Here is a 14,849-nt window from a genome sequence, read left to right on the forward strand (position 1 = left end):
TAGAGCAAGGCTGGTGATGTTTTTAGCGTGTTCCTGCACCGGGAATGAAGCGTTCCTGCTCAGCTTCACTCTTGAACACTGGCTTTGCAGGGCATGACTCTTGTGTAGCGAGGTGATTTCTTTCCCCTTTAATAAAATGTAGTTGGTTAGTGGTACCTGGCCATGTTCCTGAAGTCGGAAGTAACTGTATGTGCGTACTGCACACTGAAGACCTTTAGGAAGGGCTAGGAGGCTCAAAAACATGTAGCTATGTAACAAAAAGGGCCGCTTCATTGAGGGCATCAGGGTAGGTGTGTCTTCCTACCACTACCTCTATTTATATCTTATGGGTGTCGGCCAGGTGCCATGTTGCGAACTAGTGGGTGGGGAGCTGACTCATTTGTTCACAGCTTTGGTGACTGTTACTTACTTTATTCTGTGTGTTATATTTATGTACTAGCAGAAGGACCCGGCTTCGCACGGGTATATTTCATTTATTTCATTTAAAGTTTGTGTGTGTTGTTAAAAGATATCGACAGTATCCCCCATAACAATGACCTCTAAAGCACCCCGCCCCCTTAATAGTTAACTCCACAGCCCCCCACCCCTTAACACTGACCCCCCACAGTTCCCCCGCCTCCTTAAAATGGGTATTTCCACAGCGGCCTATCCCCTTAACTTTGACCTTCACAGCAGCCCGCCCCTTTAACAGTGAGTTTTACTGCACCCCACTCCCTTGACAGTGACCTCCTCAGGGGTCCGTCCCCTTAACAGTGACCTATACAGCATCCCACCCCTTAACAGTGACCTCCATAGGGGACCATCCCTTATCTGTGACCTTCACTGTTCCCTGCCCCCTTAACAGAGACCTCCACAGCAACCATCCCTTTAACAGTGACTGCCACAGTACCCCGTTCTCTTAACAGTGACCTCCACAGTATCCCGCTCCCTTAACAGTGACTTCACAGTACTCTGCCTCCTTAACAGTGACCTCCGCAGTGCCCAGCCCTTTAACAGTGACCTCCACAGAGGCCTGCCTCCTTAACAGTAACATCCACAGTGAACACCCCTTTAACAGTGAGCTCCACAGCAGCTGCCCTTTTAATAGTGGCCCCTGCCCCTTAACAGTGACCTCCACAGCAGCTTCCCCTTAAATAGTCGGACTTGCCCCCTTAACAGTGACGTCCACAGCGCCCTGCCCCTTTAAGGCTAGGGCTACACGACGACATGTGTCGCGTGCCATTTTGTCGTACCAATGTCGCGCGACATTTTTTATAATGATAGGCTATGGTGTTGCACTGCGACATGTGACATGCTGTGACTGCGACACGACAGTCGCAAAAAATGCATCCAAGATGGATTTTTCTGTGACTGTCGCGTCACAGTCGCAGCATGTCACAGTGCAACACCATACACTCCCATCATAAAAATTGTCGTGCGACATCAATGTCGCAGTGTAATAGTGCCCTATGTGTCGCGCAACGCATGTCGTTGTGGAACCCTAGCCTAAAGCTGACCTACAGCAGTGAAGAAAAATGGCTGGGTTGTTATGGGAACCTGGAGTAAAACTGTGTGTATGTGTAAACTAAGAGCCTGCGAGCTTCTATTGGTTGATAAGGGACATGTGACCGTGTGTATGGCAGTTGGGATATGAAGAGAATGACTTGCAGGCTTGAATTGGCTAATGCAGGTCACTTTCTGGGAATATCTCAGGAACGGTACATCCTAGAGAGCTGAGAGTCGGACACCTGATGTACCTTTGTGCCAAATTTGGTTAAGATCGGTCTAGTGGTTTGGTCGCACATAAAGAGCAGACAGATGTCGGGACAGACAGAAACTCATTCTGTACCGGTATGTTACCTCCACAGTATTCTTTCCCAGATAGTAAGTGATATGTGTACCAAGTTTATTAGAAATTGATCGATGAGTTTTGGAGTTACAGAGCTATATGTGTGTAGCAAAAACAGTTGGAGCATACAAACTCCATGCAGCTGCTGTGTAGGGGCGTATGACCCCCACAAGATTTCTTTCCAGGTAGCAAGGGATGTGTATACCAAGTTTCGTTGAAATCGATGGTTGCATTTTTTAGTGATCGCGGAACATACATTCATACATACATATACACACACACACACACACACATACAGTATATACTGTATGTCCTTTATATATATATATATATATATATATATATATATATATATATAGATCCAGAAAAAGGACGGCACTCCGGTCTTGAAAAAGTGAGGTTATCCTTTAATCAACCTTGCGGTACAAAGTTTCTTGAGTGCTTGAGAAAGGCTCAGTATTGGAGCCGAAACGTTGTACCGCAAGGTTGATTAAAGAATAACTTCACTTTTTCAAGACCGGAGTGCCGTCCTTTTTCTGGATCTATTAATTGGGGTATAAGGTCGATTCCCCTGGAACGTGCACCCATCTTCTCTGCCTGCAGTCAGTGCCGCCATTTTTCGTATATATATACAGACGTGGACAAAATTGTTGGTACCCTTTGGTCAATGAAAGAAAAAGTCACAATGGTCACAGAAATAACTTTAATCTGACAAAAGTAATAATAAATTAAAATTCTATAAATGTTAACCAATGAAAGTCAGACATTGTTTTTCAACCATGCTTCAACAGAATTATGTAAAAAAATAAACTCATGAAACAGGCATGGACAAAAATGATGGTACCCCTAGAAAACACAGAACATAATGTGACCAAAGGGACATGTTAATTCAAGGTGTGTCCACTAATTAGCATCACAGGTGTCTACAACCTTGTAATCAGCCATTGGGCCTATATATATGGCTCCAGGTAATCACTGTGTTGTTTGGTGATATGGTGTGTACCACACTCGACATGGACCAGAGGAAGCAAAGGAAAGAGCTGTCTCAAGAGATCAGAAAGAAAATTATAGACAAGCATGTTAAAGGTAAAGGCTATAAGACCATCTCCAAGCAACTAGATGTTCCTGTGAGTACAGTTGCACATATTATTCATAAGTTTAAGATCCATGGGACTGTAGCCAACCTCCCTGGACGTGGCCGCAGGAGGAAAATTGATGACAAATCTAAGAGACGGATAATCCGAATGGTAACAAAAGAGCCTAGAAAGACTTCTAAAGAGATTCAAGGTGAACTTCATGCTCAAGGAACATCAGTGTCAGATCGCACCATCCGTCGTTGTTTGAGCCAAAGTGGACTACATGGGAGACGACCAAGGAGGACACCATTGTTGAAAACGAATCATAAAAAAGCAAGACTGGAATATGCCAAACTACATGTTGACAAGCCACAAAGCTTCTGGGAGAATGTCCTGTGGACAGATGAGACAAAAATCGAAGTTTTTGCCAAGGCACATCAGCTGTATGTTCACAGACGAAAAAATGAAGCATATCAAGAAAAGAACACTGTCCCTACTGTGAAACATGGAGGAGGCTCTGTTATGTTCTGGGGCTGCTTTGCTGCGTCTGGCACAGGGTGTCTTGAATCTGTGCAGGGTACAATGAAATCTCAAGACTATCAAGGAATTCTAGAGAGAAATGTACTAGCCAGTGTCAGAAAGCTTGGTCTCAGTCGCAGGTCATGGGTCTTGCAACAGGACAATGACCCAAAACACACCGCTAAAAACACCCAAGAATGGCTAAGAGGAAAAAATTGGACTATTCTAAAGTGGCCTTCTATGAGCCCTGACCTCAATCCTATTGAGCATCTTTGGAAGGAGCTGAAACATGCAGTCTGGAAAAGGCACCCTTCAAACCGGACACAACTGGAGCAGTTTGCTCATGAGGAGTGGGCCAAAATACCTGCTGAGAGGTGCAGATGTCTCATTGACAGTTACAGGAAGCGTTTGATTGCAGTGATTGCCTCAAAAGGTTGCGCAACAAAATATTAAGTTAGGGGTACCATCATTTTTGTCCATGCCTGTTTCATGAGTTTATTTTTTTACATAATTCTGTTGAAGCATGGTTGAAAAACAATGTCTGACTTTCATTGGTTAACATTTATAGAATTTTAATTTATTATTACTTTTGTCAGATTAAAGTTATTTCTGTGACCATTGTGACTTTTTCTTTCATTGACCAAAGGGTACCAACAATTTTGTCCACGTCTGTATATATATATATATATATATATATATAGATATCCCTTATCATAGTCTAGTAAACTAGACCAACACCTAAGTCGGGTTTAGTCTATTTATTTTATTATTCATAATTCACAGTAATACACCTCTATTCTTTTGGAGCCACACCCATCAAAAGTGATGCCATATCCCTGTGTTATATGCCATCTGTTTATGAGATGGGAAAACCCTACAGCAAAATTCCACCTTTTAAAATTGCATTCTAATGGCGATTCCTCCCTCTCCTTCCCCCCTTAGGTTATATTCTCATTTGGCAGATTTGTTGCAGAAATTTCTGCAACTCTTTTGCGATTTCTACAAGCCCCATTCAAATCTGCAGCATGTACATAGGGGAAGAGAACAGGGCACTTCCATATAAGAGTTAATATATATGAAAGATTTTATGTTGTAGCTCTTATGTAGCAAAAAAACATGAGAGCCAAGAAAAAATATAGGGGGTCATTTATTAATAAGCCCCTGCACTGGCGGTACCAAGTATTCTGGAAATTGCCGCATCCGGTTTTCTGGTCTGCACATGCACCGGGATATTGGAGGAGCTATTTTTGATTTTGATCTTTAAATACCGGATCCGTTATTCCGGATGATACCGGATGAGACGGGTCTAGTATTTCACCGGATCCATCTAACGGATCCGGAAAAAAAGGCAGAATCAAATAAATGCTAGTGTGAAAGTACCCTAAACCAGGAGTAGAAAATAATGAATGAGACGAGCCTGCCAGTCCATACCCTTCTGCCCACCCCATGCCCCCTTTGTTTTGTACCTGGCTTGAGTGAAAAAGAGGTCTTATATTCTGCCGTAACATGGCGTGTGACAGAATCTGCGCCAGATATATGCCGCAAAAGTCGCGTATATCTGTTCGTAAATGACCCCCATAATGTATACTGTATATTACTTTTTTAACATTCTGCTCTAAGGTAGTCTTTTCAATTGGATGTAAATTTAAACTGAAATTTATTGACATGACAGACATCTGCCTATAGATGGAGGTGTTGTGTTTCTTTATAACCATGGATTCTTTTCGTGGTTGATTAAACATTGCACAGCATAAAAGGGAACAAGACTATGGGCACCTTGGGGTGCTTTTTACCGAATTTTGTCTACAAATCATTTTTGTAATCGGTTTTCATTAAAGGGCATCTGTCAGCAGATTTGTACCTATGACACTGGGTGACCTGTTACATGTGCACTTGGCAGCTGAAGGCATCTGTGTTGGTTCCATGTTCATATGTGCGTGCATCGTTTTATATATGCAAATGAGCCTTTAGGAGCAACGGGGGCGTTGTCATTACACCTAGAGGCTCAACATTCTCTCTCTACAACTGCTGCACCCTCTACACTTTAATTGACAGGGCCAGGCAGTGAAAACATCATAACACTTGGCCTTGTCAATCAAAGTGCAGAAGGTGCGGCAGTTGCAGAGAGAGCAGAGCCTCTAGGTGTAACGCAGGGCCGTCTTTACCAAGGGGCAAAAGGGGCAGCTGCCCCGGGCTCAGTTGCTCCTGGGGGGCCCAAGGCAGCTTGCCTCTTGAGCCCTGCTAGCTACTGCCCCGGGTGTCAAGCTGTCAGCTACACAGGGGGTGCTGCCATGCCATGCCTGCCGGCACTGAGTCCAGGCATCATGATTGTACGGTAGATGCTAGAGTGGAGTTGTTAGAACGAGGTCTGTGATCGTACTGTGTTAAAGTTGTGATCTAGGACCTTAATGACAACATCACCATGTGACCAGTAACCTAGCAATTACTGGTCACATGGCTATGAGGTCATCACAGGTCCTAGCAGGAGTGTTGCAGAAGTTAACTGTGGAGCTTTTTTGTGTGAAGATTACATCAGAAAAAGGTGACACTCAGGGGCTGTTATGTTAATATACAAACCGGATTCCCAAAAAGTTGGGACACTAAACAAATTGTTAATAAAAACTGAATGCAATGATGTGGAGATGGCAAATGTCAATATTATATTTGTAATAGAACGTAGATGACAGATCAAACGTTTAATCCGAGTAAATGTATCATTTTAAAGGAAAAATACGTTGATTCAAATTTTCACGGTGTCAACAAATCCCAAAAAAGTTGGGACAAGTAGCAATAAGAGGCTGGAAAAAGTAAATTTGAGCATAACGAATAGCTGGAAGACCAATTAACACTAATTAGGTCAATTGGCAACATGATTGGGTATAAAAAGAGCTTCTCAGAGTGGCAGTGTCTCTCAGAAGCCAAGATGGGTAGAGGATCACCAATTCCCACAATGTTGCACAGAAACATAGTGGAGCAATATCAGAAAGGTGTTACCCAGCGAAAAATTGCAAAGACTTTGCATCTATCATCATCAACTGTGCATAACATCATCCGAAGATTCAGAGAATCTGGAACAATCTCTGTGTGTAAGGGTCAAGGCCGTAAAACCATACTGGATGCCCGTGATCTCCGGGCCCTTAAACGACACTGCACCACAAACAGGAATGCTACTGTAAAGGAAATCACAGAATGGGCTCAGGAATACTTCCAGAAACCATTGTCAGTGAACACAATCCACCGTGCCATCCGCCGTTGCCAGCTGAAACTCTACAGTGCAAAGAAGAAGCCATTTCTAAGCAAGATCCACAAGCTCATGCGTTTTCACTGGGCCAGGGATCATTTAAAATGGAGTGTGGCAAAATGGAAAACTGTTCTGTGGTCAGACGAGTCACGATTCGAAGTTCTTTTTGGAAATCTGGGACGCCATGTCATCCGGACCAAAGAGGACAAGGACAACCCAAGTTGTTATCAACGCTCAGTTCAGAAGCCTGCATCTCTGATGGTATGGGGTTGCATGAGTGCGTGTGGCATGGGCAGCTTGCATGTCTGGAAAGGCACCATCAATGCAGAAAAATATATTCAGGTTCTAGAACAACATATGCTCCCATCCAGACGTCATCTCTTTCAGGGAAGACCCTGCAATTTTCTACAAGATAATGCCAGACCACATTCTGCATCAATCACAACATCATGGCTGCGTAGGAGAAGGATCCGGGTACTGAAATGGCCAGTCTGCAGTCCAGATCTTTCACCTATAGAGAACATTTGGCGCATCATAAAGAGGAAGGTGCAACAAAGAAGGCCCAAGACGATTGAACAGTTAGAGGCCTGTATTAGACAAGAATGGGAGAGCATTCCTATTTCTAAACTTGAGAAACTGGTCTCCTCGGTCCCCAGACGTCTGTTGAGTGTTGTAAGAAGAAGGGGAGATGCCACACAGTGGTGAAAATGGCCTTGTCCTAACTTTTTGGGGATTTGTTGACACCATGAAATTTTGATTCAACATATTTTTCCCTTAAAATTGTACATTTTCTCAGTTTAAACTTTTGTTCCGTGATTTATGTTCTATTCTGAATAAAATATTAGAAGTTGGCACCTCCACATCATTGCATTCAGTTTTTATTCACGATTTGTATAGTGTCCCAACTTTTTTGTAATCCGGTTTGTACTGTAAACTACTGTATAGTGGGGTGCTGTATGCTGTGTGGGGGCCTGTATACTGTGGGGGGGGGCTGTATAGTGTGGGGTGGCATGTATACTGTGGGGGCTGTATACTGTGTGGGGGCCTGTATACTGTGGGGGGCTGTATACTGTGGGGGGGGAGGCTGTATAGTGTGGGGGGCCTGTATAGTGTGGGGGGGGGGGCCTGTATAGTGTGGGGGGGCCTGTATAGTGTGGGGGCCTGTATAGTGTGGTGGGTCTGTATAGTGGGGGCGGGCTATACTGCTGTACTGTATACTGTGGGGGTCTGTATACTGTGGATGTGGTATAGTGTGGAGTGCTATACTGCTGTACTGTATAGTGTGGGGGGCTGTATCGTGTATAGTTTGGGGTGCTGTATACAGTGAGGTGTATACTGTGGGGTGCTGTATACTGTGGGCTGCTATACTGCTCTACTATATACTGTGGGGTACTGTATAGTGTGGGGTGCTAAACTGCATACTGTGTGGTGCTGTATACTATAGGGTGCTATACTGCATACTGTGGGGTGCTGGGGTGCACTGTAACACTAGTGTGAGCCGAGCCCTGGTCTCCTTCCTGCAGAGCGGTGCCCACTTCCAGCCCAGAGCACTGATCCTGAGCCGCTGGAGTCTTCAGAACTGGAAGTATTTACAGTAATTCACTGTACTCTACCAGATGTGTGGAATTTTTGTGTGTGTGTGTTGTGGTGGAGGGCGTGATTGCCTGCTAAGGTGTGGGAAGGCGGGATCCAGGGGGCCCAGGGTCCAATCAATATTAAAGACGGCCCTGGTGTAACGGTAACGCCCCGGTTGCTCTAGAGGCTCATTTGCATATAATAAAACATCATTTTTCTCAGCAATGCAGGCACATATGAATATGGGGCCAACACAGATGTCTTCAGCTGCCAAGTGCACATGTAACAGGTCAGCCAGTTTTATAGGTACAAATCTGCTGACAGATGCCCTTTAAAAATTTTGCTTCATTTAATTAAATTATGATCAAATCAAAGTGTCTCCCAACTTTCCTAAATAATTTGGACTCCATTTGCCTCACTGAAGGCAATGGATCCACTGCGAAATGTTTGATGGCATTTTTGGGTATTGAAATGTAACAATCCTCATCTTGATTCTTAACAAGCTAAGTAAGCAGTAGCAACACACTTTTAATTGACTTTTTCAATGACTTTCAATGACTTTTGTGACGTGATATCCCATTTAAGTTTAGAACCGCTCCATCTGTATCCCCCGGGTGAAAAATTCAGTGGATGGCTAAAATGTGATGTGAATAGCAATCTTTATGTTACTAGTTCCAAGGACCTCCCTGTTAGAGAAAAAATGACTTGTATTTTCCAAAACTTTCAGGCAACAGTATGTGTCTGGATAACACATGTCTGTTGGGATCAGTGTTTGTCGGGCAGGCAGCCAAGTGAAAGCAACAAAGTCATCAGCTGTTAAAACGAATTGTTTTAGATGTGATCAGAATTTGTTATTGGTTATAGAATAAGGCCTCTTTCACACTACCGTTTTTTTTTTCCGTTTTGCGGTCCGTTTTTTGCGTTCCGTATACGGTCCGTATACGGAACCATTCATTTCAATGGTTCCGCAAAAAAAACTGAATGTGTTCCGTATGCATTCCGTTTTTCCGTTTTTCCGTTCCGTTGAAAGATAGAACAAGTCCTATATTTGGCCGCAAATCACGGTCCGTGGCTCCATTCAAGTCAATGGGTCCGCAAAAAAAACGGAACACATACTGAAATGCATCCGTATGTCTTCCGTTTCCGTTCCGTTTTTTCTGAACCATCTATTGAAAATGTTATGCCCAGCCCAATTTTTTCTATGTAATTACTGTATACTGTATATGCCATACGGAAAAACGGAACGGAACAACGGAACGGAAACGGAACCACAACGGAAGCAAAAAAACGGAACAACGGATCCGTGAAAAACGGACCGCAAAACACTGAAATGGACATACTGTAGTGTGAAAGAGGCCTTATATAGACAGGGCGGACAGGGAACTTAAAGTGGCCCTGGAATAAACTAAAAGTGGCCCCATGTTGTAGGCAAAAAACAATTAGACAGGGCCAGCAATACCATATAGTGGCACAAAATACAGAATACCACAGTGCAGCATAAAATAATGCTCCAGGGTCAGCTCCTACGTTCCATCCTCCTAGTCCAGTTGCCTCAAGATGGCAATACAGTTGAATTGAGGAGTCCGGAGGGCACCTGCACCCGTTGGGGTACAGAGGTTCTTTACACTCCCAGTGTTATTAACTCAGGGAGCATCAGATCATTACTTACTCGGCTCAAGGCTGTGAGTGGGGCCCAGGTGGCCCTTTAGGCCTCAGCCACTGAGAAGTTTTTCTATAGGGTCTATGGCCAGTCTGCCCCTGAATATAGAGCATGTACATTACTGATCATATCCAGTTTAGCTGTTTCACTGCACAATAATGTGTTCTTATTCACAAGGGCATACATAGCATAGAAGCAGATGTAGTCACCGTGAGGCCCTTAGAGAGAAGTTGTCCAGAGGTTTGCACCATACACTTTCCCGTGTGGTGGTGAGAAACTGTGAGGAACTCCCCTCTCCTGAGAAACTGCATTATTAGCTATGGATGGCCCAAAAGTCATGGAAAGGGAGAGTGAACCAAACAAAAACCCTTTTACCCTGAGGGGTAAAAGCCAGCAGGAAAATGCGGGCCCATTTTTCTATGCCCCCTTATGTTGGACAATGATCATTTGGAACAGTGGGCATCATGCTTCAAACGTTATAATGGTATAACATATGGCAGACAGTTTCAATATCAATATACTCCATTTATTAGCTCACATAAAAAGAGTTTAGTAATGGGGAATGTGCTGAAATGCCAACCTATGTATGAACATATGCACAGCAGCAATCCGTCTCGAAATCGGTGCACATGTTCCAGAGGCTTGAACTGTCCTACAGATTTGCATCCGGTTAAAGTTGTAACAAATGTATGAACTGAGATTTCACAGGCTCGTAAAAACGCTGCAGCAAGGCTCAGGGCCATCGATAGAGAAACGTATGGTATTCCAACATGTGATATCATAATACATTATTTCAAATTACTAATTTAATATTAGGTTCACATCTGCGTTTCCATCATTTGCCGAAGCAGGATAAAGGAAATAATTATAGCAATTTGATTGAAGCTTTACTCCGCTACCTTGACTGCCTACAGAATGATGTGATCTAAGACTAAATGGCAGATTGATATTTGTGCAGAAAGCATGACTCAAATATCAAAAGGGTCTCCATAAAAAGAGATCATGTTCTCTATAGTCACCATATTTACTTCTGCTAGACTCCAGCAATTATGGATAACAAGGCCAATTTTTTTATCTAAGGGTTTAGACCCAATATGTTTTCTACCATGATATGCCAGCAATCATTTTATACAAGGATGTCTCAACATGTTTATAGCATACATGGTTCCTATAGATAAGGCATGCACAAGCTGCGGCACTGCAGCTGGTGCAAAACTACAACTCCCAGCATGCCCTAATAGCTGTAGGCTGTCCAGACACGCTGGGAGTTGTAGTTTTGCAACAGCTGGGGGGCTGCAGGTTGGGCATCCCTGCTATAGATCATTACAATATCATCTCATACTACGTGTCCGCCTTTGAACATCAAGTTAAATATGGATATACAGAACATTGCATTCAAAAAGTCTTCAGACCCTTTTACTTTTTTCACATTTTGTTATGTCACTGCCATGTGCTAAAAGTATAAAAATAAAAGAATCAAGTTTTTCTACATCATTCTGTACTCAATACCCCATGATGACAAAGTGAAAGCAAAAACAGAAATCTTGCCTTGACATAAGTATTCAGACCCTTTACTCAGTACTTAGTTGAAGCACCTTTGACCACAAATAAAACCTCCAGACTTCTTAGGTATGATGCTACAAGTTTGTACACCTGGATTTGAGGATATTCTGGCATTCTTCTCTGCAGATCCTGTTAAGCTTTGTCAGGCTGGAAGGGGACCGTGGATGGACTGCTATTTTCAAGTCTCTCCAGAGAGGTTCAATTGCCTTCAAGTCATGGCTCTGGCTGGGCCACTAATGGACATTCACAGAATTGTCCCTAAGCCACCCCTGTGTTGTCTTCGCTGTGTGCTTAGGGTCACTGTCTTGTTGGAAGGTGAACCTTCAGCCCAGTCTGAGGTCCAGAGCACTCTGGATCAGGTTTATATCAAGTATATCTCTGTTGTTCCATTCAGCTTTCCCTCAATCTTGACCAGTTTCCCTTTCCAAGCTCCTGATTAACCCCCCCCCCCCCCCACCAGCATGATGCTGCCACCACCATGCTTTACAGTAGGGATAGTAGTGCCTGGTTTCTTGCAGACACGAGGCTTAGAATGAATGCCAACATTTTCAATCTTGCTTCCATTAGAACAAAGAATCTTGTTTCTCACAGTCTGAGAGTCCTTTAGGTGCTTTTTTTGTTGCAAACTCCAGACAGGCTTTTATGGGTTTTTTACTGAGGAAAGGCTTCTTTCTGGTCACTATGCCATAAAGCACAGATTAGTAGAGTACTGCGGTCATAGTTGTCCTTCTGGAAGTTTCTTCCATCTGCACACAGAATCCTTGGAGCTCAGCCAGAGTGATTATTGGGTACTTGGTCACCTCTCTTGGGAACTTCTAGTGCAGCAGAATGTTTTTTGTACCTCTTTCCAGACAATCCTGTTTCTGAGCTCTACAGACAGTTATTTCCTCCTTGTGGCTTGGTTTTTGCCAAGGTTTTGCCAAGGTTTTGTCCAATCAACTGAATTTACCACAGGTGGACTCCAATCAAGGTGTAGAAACATCTCAAAGATAATTAAGTGAAATGGGAGGCCCCCAGAGCTAAATTTTATAGCATGATAGAAAAGGTTCTAAATGCTTATGTCTATATAAAAAAATATTTTTTCTGTTTAATAAATGTGCAAACATTTCTAAAATTCTGTAGCTTTATGGGGTATTGAGTGCAGATTTATGGTGGAAAACATGATTTTTTATTCAAATTTTAACACAAGGCCACAACATAACAAAATGTAAAAAAATGAATGGGTCTGAAGGCTCTTCGAATACATTGTAGGTTTAGGTAATTGCATTATATGTCTATGCCTGACTCTTTAAAGGGAACCTGTCACCCAAAAATCGCCTATTAAGCTGTTTACAGTACCTTATAGTGCTGTATAGTCGTTTCCTGATGCACTTTTTGTTAGTTTTGCAGCATGTATGCTCAGTCAGAAATCGATGTTATATTCAGCTGCTGCCCCGTGCTTCAAGTCAGGCTTGAAGTCACGGGGGCAGCGGCCTCGGCATCTTACATGGCCCTCTCCCCGCCCCCTGCCTCTGTGACTGACAGCCGAAATCCGATTCCGGGACCGCGCTCAACGGCCGCATGCGCAGTAAAGGGCGGCAGGAGCGCGGTCCCGGCTGCCGCGCGTACTACGCGCCGTCTTACTTTCGCCGCACTGCGCATGCGCCCGACATCCTGTATCAAACGCGCCCGCGCCCGGCATCTGGGCGCGGGCGCGTTTGATACAGGATGTCGGGCGCATGCGCAGTGCGGCGAAAGTAAGACGGCGCGTAGTACGCGCGGCAGCCGGGACCGCGCTCCTGCCGCCCTTTACTGCGCATGCGGCCGTTGAGCGCGGTCCCGGAATCGGATTTCGGCTGTCAGTCACAGAGGCAGGGGGCGGGGAGAGGGCCATGTAAGACGCCGAGGCCGCTGCCCCCGTGACTTCAAGCCTGACTTGAAGCACGGGGCAGCAGCTGAATATAACATCGATTTCTGACTGAGCATACATGCTGCAAAACTAACAAAAAGTGCATCAGGAAATGACTATACAGCACTATAAGGTACTGTAAACAGCTTAATAGGCGATTTTTGGGTGACAGGTTCCCTTTAAAGATTCCTAAAACATGATTTGGGATTTTAACAAAGCCAGAGATACCCTTCTGAAAACAACTGTTTCAGAGTTCTTGCGCCTGATCAGTACAGAGCTGGGTACTGATTGGTAGTGATGTACAAACATTTGCCGGGACGGTTTGTGAACACGATCACGATCAAATGTTCGCGAACCACATGTTCGCAGCGGGCCCCATTCCCTTTAATGGCAAGCGAACCTGAAAAACCTTCAGCTCATATTTGCAGCCACCAAATACTTTGTAGAAGTGTACAAATAGTCCCACAACATGGACAGTGACAGAGGGGGATCAATGACAAAAATTCCAACAAAAATATGTATCTTAATCAGGGGACATTTCGGCCTGTCATCCTGCAAGTATGTTAGAAAGTATATTATAAGTATATCACACATATCGATAGCACACCTATACCAGTCCTTAAAAGGACTTTTGTGTCCCTATTAGCTAGCGTTTGGTGTCCCTAACAGCCTGTCCCTGCTCCACACCGCAACCTCTCCCTACACTGGCAAAAGACTGAATGTAAAATGGCGGCCAGATCAGGTTTATTTATAAGGTAGTGTGTATGTCCATGTGCTGAAACGTCTTAACCACTTCAACCACGCTAGCTAAAACCCCCTTCATGACCAGGCCACTTTTTACACTTCTGCACTACACTACTTTCACCATTTATTGCTCGGTCATGCAACTTACCACCCAAATGAATTTTACCTCCTTTTCTTCTCACTAATAGAGCTTTCATTTGGTGGTATTTCATTGCTGCTGACATTTTAACTTTTTTTGTTATTAATCGAAATTTAACGATTTTTTTGCAAAAAAATGAAATTTTTCAGCTGTAAAATTTTGCAAAAAAACGACATCCATATATAAATTTTTCGCTAAATTTATTGTTCTACATGTCTTTGACTAAAAAAAATGTTTGGGCAAAAAAAAAAAAATGGTTTGGGTAAAAGTTATAGCGTTTACAAACTATGGTACAAAAATGTGAATTTCCGCTTTTTGAAGCAGCTCTGACTTTCTGAGCACCTGTCATGTTTCCTGAGGTTCTACAATGCCCAGACAGTAGAAAAACCCCACAAATGACCCCATTTCGGAAAGTAGACACCCTAAGGTATTCGCTGATGGGCATAGTGAGTTCATAGAACTTTTTATTTTTTGTCACAAGTTACCGGAAAATTATGATTTTTATTTTTATTTATTTTTTTCTTACAAAGTCTCATATTCCACTAACTTGCGACAAAAAATAAAAAATTCTAGGAACTCGCCATGCCCCTCACGGAATACCTTAGGGTGTCTTCTT

General features: G+C 43.5%; 1 protein-coding gene across 1 annotated transcript in view; it reads right to left on the reverse strand.

The window, feature by feature from the left end:
• The window catches only part of CCDC80 (coiled-coil domain containing 80), a 115,089-nt gene that overhangs the window by 1,596 nt on the left and 98,644 nt on the right, over positions 1–14,849 (reverse strand). The window lies entirely within an intron of this gene.

Source organism: Bufo gargarizans, chromosome 3 (assembly GCF_014858855.1).
Source record: "Bufo gargarizans isolate SCDJY-AF-19 chromosome 3, ASM1485885v1, whole genome shotgun sequence".
In the NCBI taxonomy this organism is placed as follows: domain Eukaryota; kingdom Metazoa; phylum Chordata; class Amphibia; order Anura; family Bufonidae; genus Bufo; species Bufo gargarizans.